This window comes from Acinonyx jubatus, chromosome A1 (genome assembly GCF_027475565.1).
Source record: "Acinonyx jubatus isolate Ajub_Pintada_27869175 chromosome A1, VMU_Ajub_asm_v1.0, whole genome shotgun sequence".
Taxonomy (NCBI): Eukaryota; Metazoa; Chordata; class Mammalia; order Carnivora; family Felidae; genus Acinonyx; species Acinonyx jubatus.
The window spans coordinates 96,186,547-96,198,917 of record NC_069380.1 but is presented as its reverse complement, the minus strand read 5'-3'; the positions used below and the strand labels follow the sequence as shown (position 1 = coordinate 96,198,917).

Sequence of the window (12,371 nt, the reverse complement as noted above, 5' to 3'; positions counted from 1 at the left end):
CTCTCTTTCCTCTAAGATTCCAGGATCGCACAGAAGAATTTGTGGTGTATCATAAAAGCATTTCTTTTAACAGAGAGATTGAATGTTAGAATCAAGGGCAGTTTCAGAATTTTAGGATTGGAATGGGCTTAGGAACTTATGTAGTCTTGGGGTGCCTCGGTGGCTAAATTGGTTGGGCACCCGACTTTGGCTCAGGTCATAATCTCATGGTTTGTGAGTTGGAGCCCTGCGTTGGGCTCTATGCTGGCAGCTTGGAACCTGGAGCCTGCTTCAGGTTCTGTGTCTCATTCTCTCTCTGACCCCCCACACCCTCCGTGCTCTCTCTTTTTGTCTGTCAAAAATAAATAAATGTAAAAAAAAGAAAAAGAACTTATCTAGTCTTGTTTTCTCATGTTTCGAAGGAGGAAGTTGAAAAGTGCATGAGGATGATAAATTTCTCCAGGTCACGCAAGCTGAATTTTGCCTCTAGTCTATTGGATCTTCTTTTGCCCTGTGATCTATGTACTGACAGGCTATAATTGAGTTTAGTGGTGCGTCCTTTATGTGGAACTAGAACTTCCCATCAGTTAAGGGAAGTAGAGACACTCAGAGCAATGCATATGATCTAGAAGTGTTCACTTTAAGAAAAGATCTAAGTATGTTGCTATCCACACCTGAGCAACAAAGACTGACAATGTGTAGAATCAGAGTGAGGGTTGTGCCTCTGTATTATCTCTCTCTCAGTTACTGAAGCTTGTAGCCCTGTGTTAATTTCTGTGTTATGGAGAGTAGTTTGCAAATTAAGATTTTAAAATACAGTAGTACCCTCTTACCTATAGTTTTGCTTTCTTCAGTTTCAGTTACCGGCAATTGACCACAATCTGGAGGCAGATGGTCCTTTTTCTGATACACGATCAGAAGGTTGATGCTAGTAACCTAACGCTTCATCACCTCACTTCATCTCATCGCGTAGGCATTTTATCATCTCACACCATCCTACGAGAAAGGTGAGTACAGTACAGTAAGATATTTTGAAAGAGCAAGAGAGCCCTTCTTCTGTCTCCTTCACATAAGTTGTATTACAATATACTATTGTAATTGTTCTATTTTATCATTAGTTCTATTTTATTATTGTTGTTAATCTCTTACTGCACATAATTCATTAATTTAACTTTATCATAGGTATGTACCCATAGGAAAAAACATAGCAGATGTAGGGTTCAATAGTATCTGTGGTTCCAGGCCTGCCCTGGGGGTCTTGGAACATATTCCCTGCAGAGAAGGGGAATGTACAATACTCAACTGAGTTGTCTGTTTTTTAGCTTGGCTCTCAGTTCATCATGTTCAAACTTGAAGATACCTGAGTTTTAGAGTCTTGTCACATACAGAGTTTTTGCCCATAAACTTTTTGTTTTCCTAATACGTTGGAGATGGCAGTTGCTTATGTATCAGAGGGCTTCTTGTGCAAAGATATCTCACCACCTGGTCCATTAGTGGTGTCTGAGTGCCATCAATAGAGAACCATTCCTTTGATTTATTAGGCTTTTCTTCATCTGGCCATTTTTGTTTTAAAACTCATATGTCCCTGGAAGGGATAAAGAAAGCAAAAGTGAGTGTGAGAAAACAATTTTCACCTACTTGAGGATATGCCTAGCATTCTGATGTTTGCAATGACAGCCTTCAGGAATTGCGAGATCCTTTTTTTTTTTCATATATATTTTTTCAGTTTATTTATTTATTTGGAGAGAAAGAGAGATCAAACAGGAGAATGGTACAGAGAGGGGGAGAGAGAATCCCAAGCAGGTTACATACTGTCAGCACAGAGCCCGATGTGGGGCTCAAACCCACAAACCATGAGATCATGACCTGAGCCAAAACCAAGAGCTGGAAGTTTTTTTGTTTTTTTTTTTTTTGTTTTTTTCAACGTTTATTTATTTTTTTGGGGACAGAGAGAGACAGAGCATGAACGGGGGAGGGGCAGAGAGAGAGGGAGACACAGAATCGGAAACAGGCTCCATGCTCTGAGCCATCAGCCCAGAGCTGGCTCTGGGGCTCAAACTCACGGACCGCGAGATCGTGACCTGGCTGAAGTCGGACGCTTAACCGACTGCGCCACCCAGGCGCCCCAAGAGTTGGAAGTTTAACCGAGTGAGCCACCAGGGGCCCCAGGAATTGCAAGATCCTAAATCATTATCATTTTTATTCTGTCTACTCCTGTTACCAGAACAGGTTCTGGTTCTTAAATTGGATTTTGGGTTTATGTGTGTTCTTTTTTATTATTATACTCCAGAGCACATATATGTTTCACATGTATTCTTTTGCATATACCAAAATACTGAACAATAAAATTTTAAAAATTCACGTATGCAAGACAAATTTGCAAATAGGGGTCATTTCAAATTTTTGTGATTGTCAGTGTTTTAAATAAAGCACTTAAATATCTTGGCCAAAGCACATTATACTTTGAAGGCCAGCATCTGAACAGGAAGCATCTTTGAATTCTTTTTGTTTTCAGTTGATGGTTCTTGCTAAGGTCCAGTCTAACTAGATAGTGCACTGACTTAATGAAAAGAATCACAGTTGTTCTGAGGACTTTGGAAATGCTCGATGAAGGTTCTGGACTGGGTATGTGACTACTATTGGCTCTACATCCAAACTGGAACTTGTAGAATTTTCAATATCATAAGAGATCTAATTTAGAGTAGGACTAATAATTTTTTCCCAAACGCTTTGCATGATATTTAGTAGATGTGTAGTCCTGGGTCTTAATGTGGTAGAAAATGGAGAACAGGGTTCATCAGAGAAACAGAATTAACAGGATACACACACACACACACACACACACACTTATGTATGTATAAATATAATGTGTGTGTGTGTGTGTGTGTGTGTGTGTGTGTGTGTGTGTGTGTACAGACAGATATTGAGACAGAATGGTGGGGGAGAGAGATTTATTATGAAGAATTGGCTTGTGTGATTATGGGGGCTCAGAAGTCCCACCATCTGCCATCTGCAAGATGGAGACTCCGGAAAGCTGGTGTTGTAATTCAGTCTGCATCTGAAGGCCTGAGAACCAGGGAGCTAGTGGTGTAAATCCCAGCCCAAGGACTGAAGAAGATGAGATGAGATGTCTCAATTCAAGCAGTGAGGCGATGAAAAAAGGAGTGAATTTTTCCTTCTCCCTTTTGCTCTATTTAGGCCCTCTGTGGATTGGATAATGCCCGCCCACCTTAGAAAGTGCAGTCTCCTTTATTGAGTCCACCTATTGAAATGTTAACCTCATCCTGAAACACCCTCACAGACACACCCAGAAATAATGTTTAATCTGGACACTCTGTGGCCAGTGAGATTGACAGACAAAATTAACCATCACACCTGTTTTATGACTACATTCTTCCCGTGGACAATTGATACTGGAGTTTTCTGTACGTGTTGTACAGAAAACTTTCCTGTCAAGCAACTAAAGTGAACCTGTCATGAGTACAAGGTATCATATAAAATGGTCCAGTAGTAGTCTTCTACATGGGTGAAGAATTTTACGTCCTTCTGATATGTGTTCTCATGCTTTGTTTTATCGGATCCTCCAACAACCCTGGTAGTTCCATGGCTCAGTTTTTCTTATTCCCATTTTATGGTTGTTTCGACTGAGGTTCAGAGAGGTGAGGTGACCTGCCCAAGGTCACTTGCCCATTAAGTGGCAGAGCTGATCTAGATTACGGATTAAGTCATCTGATTCTTAACATAGTTTTCTCTCCCTGTTAATAGCCATACAGACATGCTGTTGCTGGGTTGACTAGTAGACCGTGTGCTCCAGTAGCTGCATTCTTTCAACTTCTAAAGGGGAGCAGGGAAAGGAAGAAATGCCACTTAACCCTAATGTTTCTGTACACGAAGATGCTCCACATCTTATTCTATTTATTTCTTTAAAGTGCCTCATGTAGAACCATGGAGACTTTAGTTTGTGGGAGAAGGTTGTTCTCTTGTTCTTTGTTTTATGGTATTACTCTGCACGGCCACTTAAAGTGGATATGGGCCCAATGGAAAAACTTAGGAGTCTCCCAGCAAGGGGGAGACATGTATTGAAATACAAATAGTCCATCAAAACCACCTTGTTGTGTTTTTGGGTCACCCCCAAAGTCTGGGTTTATACCTATATGCCATATCAGCAAGGAGGTATTATCAACAAGGCCTGATAATTTGTACTTGCTTCTCCCCATTCTCCTTTCTTCTCAGCCCTGATGTATTTTTTTTAATTTTAATAGTTTTTAAAAATTATTTTGAGATAGAGAGCATGAGCCTGGGAGGGGCAGAGAGAGGGAGTGAGAATCCCAAGCAGGCTCCCTGCTGTCAGCTTGAATTCACAAACTGTAGATCATGACCTGAGCTGAAGTCAAGAGTCAGATGCTTAACCAACTGAGCCACCCAGGTGCCCAGCCCTGATATATTCTTAGGTGGGTTTATATTACTTGGTTTTTCTCAGGGAGCGAACTTATCTCTGGTTCCAGGGACAGCAAATGCTGGGTATATTAGTATATTTGGAAAGGCCCAAACATTACTGTACATTCTTCCTGCAACTCTGTTTTGACACGCAGCTATAGTCAGTATTGTAACACTTCCTAGATCACTGATCTGTCCTAAGTTTTAACTCCAGGACCTCCTTGTTCCTGGTGGCTGCCTGCTAGGCTAGGCTGGCAGTGCCTTTAGTTTCCACGTAGACCACAGGTGCACTGAATTGTTGCCTTATGTGTTTCCCTGTGTCCAGTCACCAGCTTGTGGTCATCTGTGACAGCTCCCTGAGGAGCAGCTGCTCAGGGCACATGTTGGTGAGGTTGATACAAATAAAAACAAGAAAAATGAAGCCTTTAAAAAGGGGAATCAAATGTCTCAAAATAAAACCGTTATGTAATCACATATTCTTTTGCTCTCATTGAGGTGGAAATGATAAATGTATGCACATAAAATGAAAACTCTAGGGGCGCCTGGGTGGCGCAGTCGGTTAAGCGTCCGACTTCAGCCAGGTCACGATCTCGCGGTCCGTGAGTTCGAGCCCCGCGTCGGGCTCTGGGCTGATGGCTCAGAGCCTGGAGCCTGTTTCCGATTCTGTGTCTCCCTCTCTCTCTGCCCCTCCCTCGTTCATGCTCTGTCTCTCTCTGTCCCAAAAATAAATAAACGTTGAAAAAAAAAATAAAATGAAAACTCTAAGACAAACCAGGAGAATTCAATATAGCCTGTTTCTACAGCTCCCAGGTTTAGGGTGAAAGGCTGCCCTCCCTCCCTTTAAGCATCTATCTCAGGAGACTCATTTTTATTTTTATTTTTTAGTTTATTTATTTATTTATTTTGAGAGAGAGAAAGAGAACATGCATGTGCAAGTTGGGACAGGGCAGAGAGAGCAAGACACACACACACACACACACACACACACACACACAGAGAGAGAGAGAGAGAGAGAGAGAGAGAGAATCCCAAGCACGTTTTGTGCTTTCAGCATAGAGCCTGACTCAGGGCTCTAGCACATGAATTGTGAGATCATGACCTGAGCTGAAATCTAAAGTCGGATGCTTAACCAGCTGAGCTACCCAGATGCCCCGGGAGACTCATTTTTGTACAGTCATCTCTCTTGTTTTCCCAAAGGTTACCAAAGTTAAATATTGACAGGGAACAGCAGGGAACAGGAGCAAATGGTGTTGCCTGGGTGTCAGTGAACCGCAGAGCACTGCCACACCCAAAGCAGTCAGCGGCCGCTCTATTCTAGCAGACTGTTGGCCTTTACTAATCCAGGCCCTTGTGTATATGTACCACATCTTCTTTATCCATCTGTTGGTCAACGGACATTTGGGTTCTTTACAATGGAATATTACTTGGTGATCAAAAAGAATGAAATCCTGCCATTTGCAACAACGTGGATGGAACTAGAGTATACTATGCTAAGTGAAATAAGTCAGTCAGAGAAAGGTACATATCCTATGATCTCACTCATATGTGGAATTTAAGAAACAAAACAGATGAACAGAGGGGAAAGGAAGGAAAAAGATAACAGGGAGGCAAACCATAAGAGACTCTTAAATAGAACAAACTGAAGGTTTCTGGAGTGGCAGTGGGTGGGGGATGGGTTAGATGGGTGGTGGGCATTGAGGAGGGCACTTGTTGGGTTGAGAACTGGGTGTTCTATGTAAGTGATAAATCACTGGGTTCTACTCCGGAAACCAGTATTACGCTATATGTTAACTCACTTGGATTTAAATTAAAAAAAAAAAAAAAATCCAGGCCCTGTGTTGCCATACCTTCTGGTTTCAACTCAAATTGGAAATGTGGGTTTTAAATGTTGGTGACTAATCGAAATTAAAATAAAAAAAAAAAAAAGAAAATAACATTGAGAGTAGACCAATCAGAACACATCTGTGGGCCAAGATCACTGGTGTGCTACCTCTGTGTTTTGCTTTTCTCAGATTGTAGCCTGAGAAATTACCTTAACAATTTTCTGTGTTTGTGACACCTGGATGGCTCAATTGGTTGAGCATCTGATTTTGGCTCAGGTCACGGTCTCACAGTTTTGTGAGTTTGAGCCCCATGTTGGGCTCTGTGCTGATGGTACAGAGGCTGCTTGGAATTCTCTCTCTCCCTCTGTCTCTGCTCCTCCCCTGCTTGTGCTCTCTCTGTCTCTCTCAAAATAAATAAACTTAAATTCCTTTCTCATGTGGCTTTGTGACAGTCAGTTGTTGACTGAAAATACCACAGACGTGTAATGTAGGAGGGCCTCTGTACAGCCCTCTGGCCCTTTCCAGCTTATGCTGTTCTTCTCCTTGCCTCTGTGTATAGCCTAATTTTATTTTTTAGATTTTTCTTGTTTTACTCCTGGCCTCCCCAGATCCCTCTCGCACCGCAGGGTCACTCCTGTAGGTTCCCGGGCTTCAAACCTGGCTGCATTGGAGCCACACTGGAGTATTTCCTGAGTGGCTGGAGTTTTTCATCTCAGCTGGTTCTTCTCCCCCTCTAGGACTCAGTCTCCGACTATTCCAGAACCCAGCACACTTCTCTCAGGGTTGTCTCTTGTGCTCACATGTCTTCATTTCTCCAATGCCTGGGCCTCTATCTCTCCTTTTAATCCATCCTTCTATTTCCTGACTGAAGCTCTCCTGGCTCATGGTCCAAGCATTACAGATGATGAGACACATTTTTGATACTGTACATCTAATGTTAGGTCTGTGACTTTGTATATTCATAATTTTTGCATATGACAGAATTAACAGATTCCAACATTGCAACACCAATGACAGTATCACAGTGTCGCTACATTTAGGTGGCTAAGTGTTGTTCACCCTATATAAATAATTTTATTAAATACTGAGTAGGTGCAAAGGGATACTACAATATATATGGAGGATATCAAAAGTAACACCATCACACACATATATGAGTCCTGCTCAGTTTAAGATATGGAATTTGTCGGAGGCCCCTGGGTGGCTCAGTCAGTGAAGCATCCAACTCAGCTCATTTCGGCTCAGGTCGTGATCCCACGGTCTGTGAGTTTGAGCCCCGCATTGGGTTCTGTGCTGACCGCTCAGAGCCTGGAGACTGCTTTGGATCCTCTGTCTCCTTCTCTGTCTGCCCCTCCCTGCCTCTCAAAAATAAGAATAAACATTAAAAAAAAATGATACAGAAGGTTTCAATACTTTTGAAGGCCCTTGTGTATCCCATCCACCTTTCCTGACCTTTCAGAGGAAGCTGATATGCTTAATTTTGTATCTGTTATTCTTTTTGCTTTGTTTGAATATGTAAAACTTTGTTGTTCAGTGTTGCAGGTTTTGCATTTTATGTACAAGAAATTATGCCATATGTAGTCTTCTTGGCTATAGTTTTGATGAGTTTTGTAGGTTTTGGAGATTTATCTATGTTGTTGGGGATACCTGTCTTTAATTATTTCCTATTGCTAATACTACTTCTATAGCATTTTATTGATTAAAATTTCTACAGTTGGTCTTCCTATCTACTGGTAGAAATAGGGGAACTGGCTCTCTTTATTTCTCTATTACAAAAGATGTTACTAAGAGTTACTGTATAGGTCACTTGCCATAGCTAGCTAGGAGAGGACTGTATGTAGAGACTTAGGATTGTAGGATATACGCATATACAATACACATGTGTGCAGTAATGCCAAATTGTTTCTCAAAGCAATTGCACAAATTTACACTTCCACCAGCAGTGTGTATAAATTTCTGTTGCTTTAAATGTTTGCTAACTTTTGACATGTTTAGGCTTTTTAATCTTTGCCTGTCCCACAGGCTTAAAATAGTATTTTCTTTATGGTTCTAATTTGTGTTTAATGAGGTTCAGGTTGAACATCTTATCAGATGTTTGTGTTTCCTCTTCTTCAAAGCGACTGCTCCTGTCTTTCTCCCCATTTTCCCACTTTTTGTGTCTTTCTAGTTAATTTTGGAGTTCTTTATATATTCTAAATATGGATCCTTGGTCAGTCCTATGTTTTACAGTTTTCTTTCAGTTTATAGCTTGTGTCTTTATTTTCTTTATGGTGTCTTTGTGCCTGAAGTTCTTAATTTTAATTTAGTCAAATCCATTAATTTTTTTTATGACTTCTGCACACGTGCGTGTGCATGTGCGTGTGTGTGTGTGTGTGTGTGTGTGCCTTTTGAAAGAAATCCTTCTGGTTTCAAGATCATATCTTCCCCTTGGCAATACATATTGATATCTGGTGGGGCATCCCTTTATATTATTCTTCTTCTGGAATATCTTGGCTACTTTTGATCTTTGTTTTTTTTTGGGTCAATTTTAGATCCAGCTCATAGGGTTTGGAAAAAGCCTGGATTTTTATTGGAATTATGTATTCTCAGATCATTTTAAGAGTTTACTTCTTTATGATTGCAAGTTTTTCTAACTTTGAAATATTATATTTGTTGACTTAGATCTTTTTTTATTTAAAAATTTTTTTATATGTTTATTTATTTTTGAGAGAGAGAGACAGAGAGAGACAGAGCATGAACAGGGGAGGGGCAGAGCGAGAGGGAGACACAGTATCCAAAATAGCTCCAGGCTCTGAGTTGTCAGCGTAGAGCCTGATGCGGAGCTCAAACTCACAGACCATGAGATCATGACCTGAGCCCAAGTCAGACTCAACCGACTGAGCTACCCAGGCACCCCTATTGATTTAGATCTTTAATTTCATTTAATAAAGTTTTACTTATATAAGGTCTCACATATCTTTTATTACATTTATTTCTAGGAACCTTATATTTTTGTTGCTATCATAAATGGTGTCTTTAAAAAACACGTAGTAGTTAAATGGTTTTTTTGTGTGTGTGTATAAAGGAAAATGGTAGAATTGTATATATTGATTTCCATCTAGCTACTTTGCTAAACTAATGACTCATCTGATTCTCTTGGGTTTTGTACATGGAAAATGAAATTATCTTTAAATAAAGACAGATTATTTCTTCTTTTCCAGTCCTTATCTATTTATTTTCTGTACCATAATGTGTGACCTCCAGCACATCATGGCAAAGGAAATAATAATGGTGATAATGGGCATTCTTGTGTTACTTATCCTTGATTTTAATGGAATTGTTTTCAGTTTTGTCGTTATGTATGATTTTTTTCCTCTGGGCCTTTTGTAGATTCTTTTCATCATGTTAAGGAAGTTTTCTTCAACTTGCTTGGATTAAATTTTCTTGATATCAAAGAGATTGTTGAAGTATATGGAAGGTCTTTTTCTTCATCTACTGAGGTGTGCATTAGGCATGAAAAGTGCAGCCAGAGCCATCTTCACAGAAGGACTTGCTCCCTAGCTAAAGTGCAGGGACGCTGATGACCTATGTCAGTCAGATTTTATACAGCCTCCTGGCCCAGGGTCATCTCCTTTACAGAGAGGCCTGTGTCCCGTGGCTGAGCGACATGAGGGAAGAAGGTCCAGTTCCCTCCAATGTGCGATAACTCTGCTGGTTGGCCAACATTTTATGGGGTCTATGCTGCAGTGTGAATTGTCTCTATGCCCGCTCCTGCTTTTCCTCCTTTCCTTCCTTCCTTCCTTCCTTCCTTCCTTCCTTCCTTCCTTCCTTCTTTCCTTCCTTCCTTCCTATTTATTTATTTATTTATTTATTTAGAGAGTGTGCAAGTAAGCAGCGAGGGCAGAGAGAGAGGGAGAGAGAACAACAGAGAGAGGGACAGAGAAAATCTTGAGCAGGTTGAGTGCAGAACCCGACACGGGGCTCTCTATCCCATGAACTGTGAGATCATGACCTGAGCCCATATCAACAATTGGACGCTCAACCCACTGAGCCAGCCAGGCTCCCCTTTCACTGAGCCAGCCAGGCTCCCCTTTCTCCTTTCCTTTCACAGGTGTGTCATTCTAATAAAAATTTAGCACCCCAATATCAGCTGCAGTGTTTGCTTTTGGGGAATTCACCTTGTAACAACAGGATTTTTTTTTTCCTTTCACTCTGCTCATGTAATGAATTATAGTTTTTTTTTTTTGTTATGAAACCAACCTTGCATTTCTGTGATAAACTCTAATTTGTCATTATCATATCATTATACATTGATGGATTTTGTTTGTTAATTATTTTTCTTATTTTAGATTTTTATCAAAATCTGCAGTTATGAGTGAGATTGGCCTAGCATTTCCTAGGCGTCCTGTCCTTTTCTGCTTTTGTCATTGAGGTTTTTTCTAGACTCATTAAATGAACTGGGAATTTTTCCCTTTTTCTTTATCTGGCAGAGTTAATATCAGAATGTAATTTTGAAAATAGCTTAGCTGTAAATTTATCTATCTGGTGTTTTCTTAGAAGATTTTTTTTTTCATAGTTAGATTATTTAGTGTCCTTTATGAAACCTCCCTAAAAGTAATAGGTCCCTGGGGCTCCTGGGTGACTCAGTCGGTTGTGTGTCCGACTTTGGCTCAGGTCATGATCTCGTGGTTCATGGGTTCGATCCCCGCCTCGGGCTCTGTGCTGAAAGCTCAGAGCATGGAGCTGCCTCAGATTCTGTGTCTCCTCTCTCTGCCCCTCCCCTCCTCTTGCTCTGTTTCTCTCTCTGTCTCTCAAGAATAAACATTAAAAAAAAATTTTTTTTAAGTAATAGGTCCCAACAGAAAAAGATTTTCCCTAGTGATTCTCCTTAAATGGAACACAATTAGAAATAAATATCTGAGAAAAATTTCTCAAGTTGATCAACTAAGGCAAAGTTAATGAGCCACTCTTCTGTGTTGTCCACCATAGATAATTGTCTGGGGATTCCAGGTGGGCACTCTTGTTCTTTTCCCATACCTGTAGGGATATACTGATGTTACGTTTCAGAAAATCTTCCCTGTGAACATTGTTGAAGGCAGAAATATCTTCCAGGTTAGACTCATGAAACATATGCAGGGCACTAACCCAACACTCAGTGTAGGCATCTGTATATCTGGAGTCTAGTTTTGGAGCTACTATAACTGTTAACCTCAGGCAAGTGATGAAGCCATTATGTGGGATTCTTTGTTCGTGACATGAGATGTTATATGCAATGCTCTTGGGATATTTTAACCTACTGATTTGACTTATTTAATGCTTATGGGAAATCAGATTTTCCACATATTTTTGAGTCAGTTTTGTGTGCTACATGTTTTTCTAGGAATTGAAGTTTTACCTATGGCTGCACATTTGTGGGCACAAACTTTTTTATAGTATTGTTTTATAATTTTTCCAGGGGTTATATTGCCCTTTTCATCTGGGTTACTATTATTTATACTTTCTCTCTCTTTTTTATGATGACCGTGTCAGATATTTATCCATTATGTCTTTTATTTATTTATTTTTTTAAATTTTATTTTTTATTTTTTCAAATTTACATCAAAGTTAGTTAGCATATAGTGCAACAATGATTTCAGGAGTAGATTCCTTAGTGCCCCTTACCCTTTTAGCCCATCCCCCCGTCCCATTATGTCTTTTCTAAAAAACCAAATTTGACTATGTGGATTTTATGTTTTTTATTGTGTCGATTTCTGATCTGATATACTTTTTCTTCTATCTGTTTTTTGGAGTGTGGTTGGAATTCTTTTTTACCAAATTCTTTAATTGGATGCTAATTAATTCATTAATTTTCAGCTTTTCTTCTTTTCTTATATAAAGTCTTGAAGCTATACAGTCCCTTGTAAGAGCCAAGCTTCATCGTACATATTTTGATACAAAATATTTTGATATGTAGTAATTTTAACATTTTATGGTTTATTTTTAACTTACATGTTATGTGAAAGTATGTTTTGGGGACACCTGGCTCAGTCGGTTAAGTCCGACTTCAGCTTAGGTCCTGATCTCGCGGTTCATGAGTTTTAGTCCTGCGTCCGGCTCTGTGCTGACAGCTCGGAGTCTGAAGCCTGCTTTGGATTCTGTGTCTTCCTCTCTGCC

At 40.1% G+C, this 12,371-nt stretch overlaps 1 protein-coding gene across 2 annotated transcripts in view; it reads left to right on the top strand.

Annotated features, from left to right (window-relative positions):
• Window positions 1–12,371, top strand: part of DTWD2 (DTW domain containing 2) — a 525,766-nt gene that overhangs the window by 201,822 nt on the left and 311,573 nt on the right. For both annotated transcript variants that reach the window (XM_053220002.1, XM_027076851.2), the window contains exon 9: window positions 834–986. The gene's annotated coding sequence lies outside the window, so the exon portion shown is untranslated. The remainder of the gene's footprint in view (window positions 1–833; window positions 987–12,371) is intronic.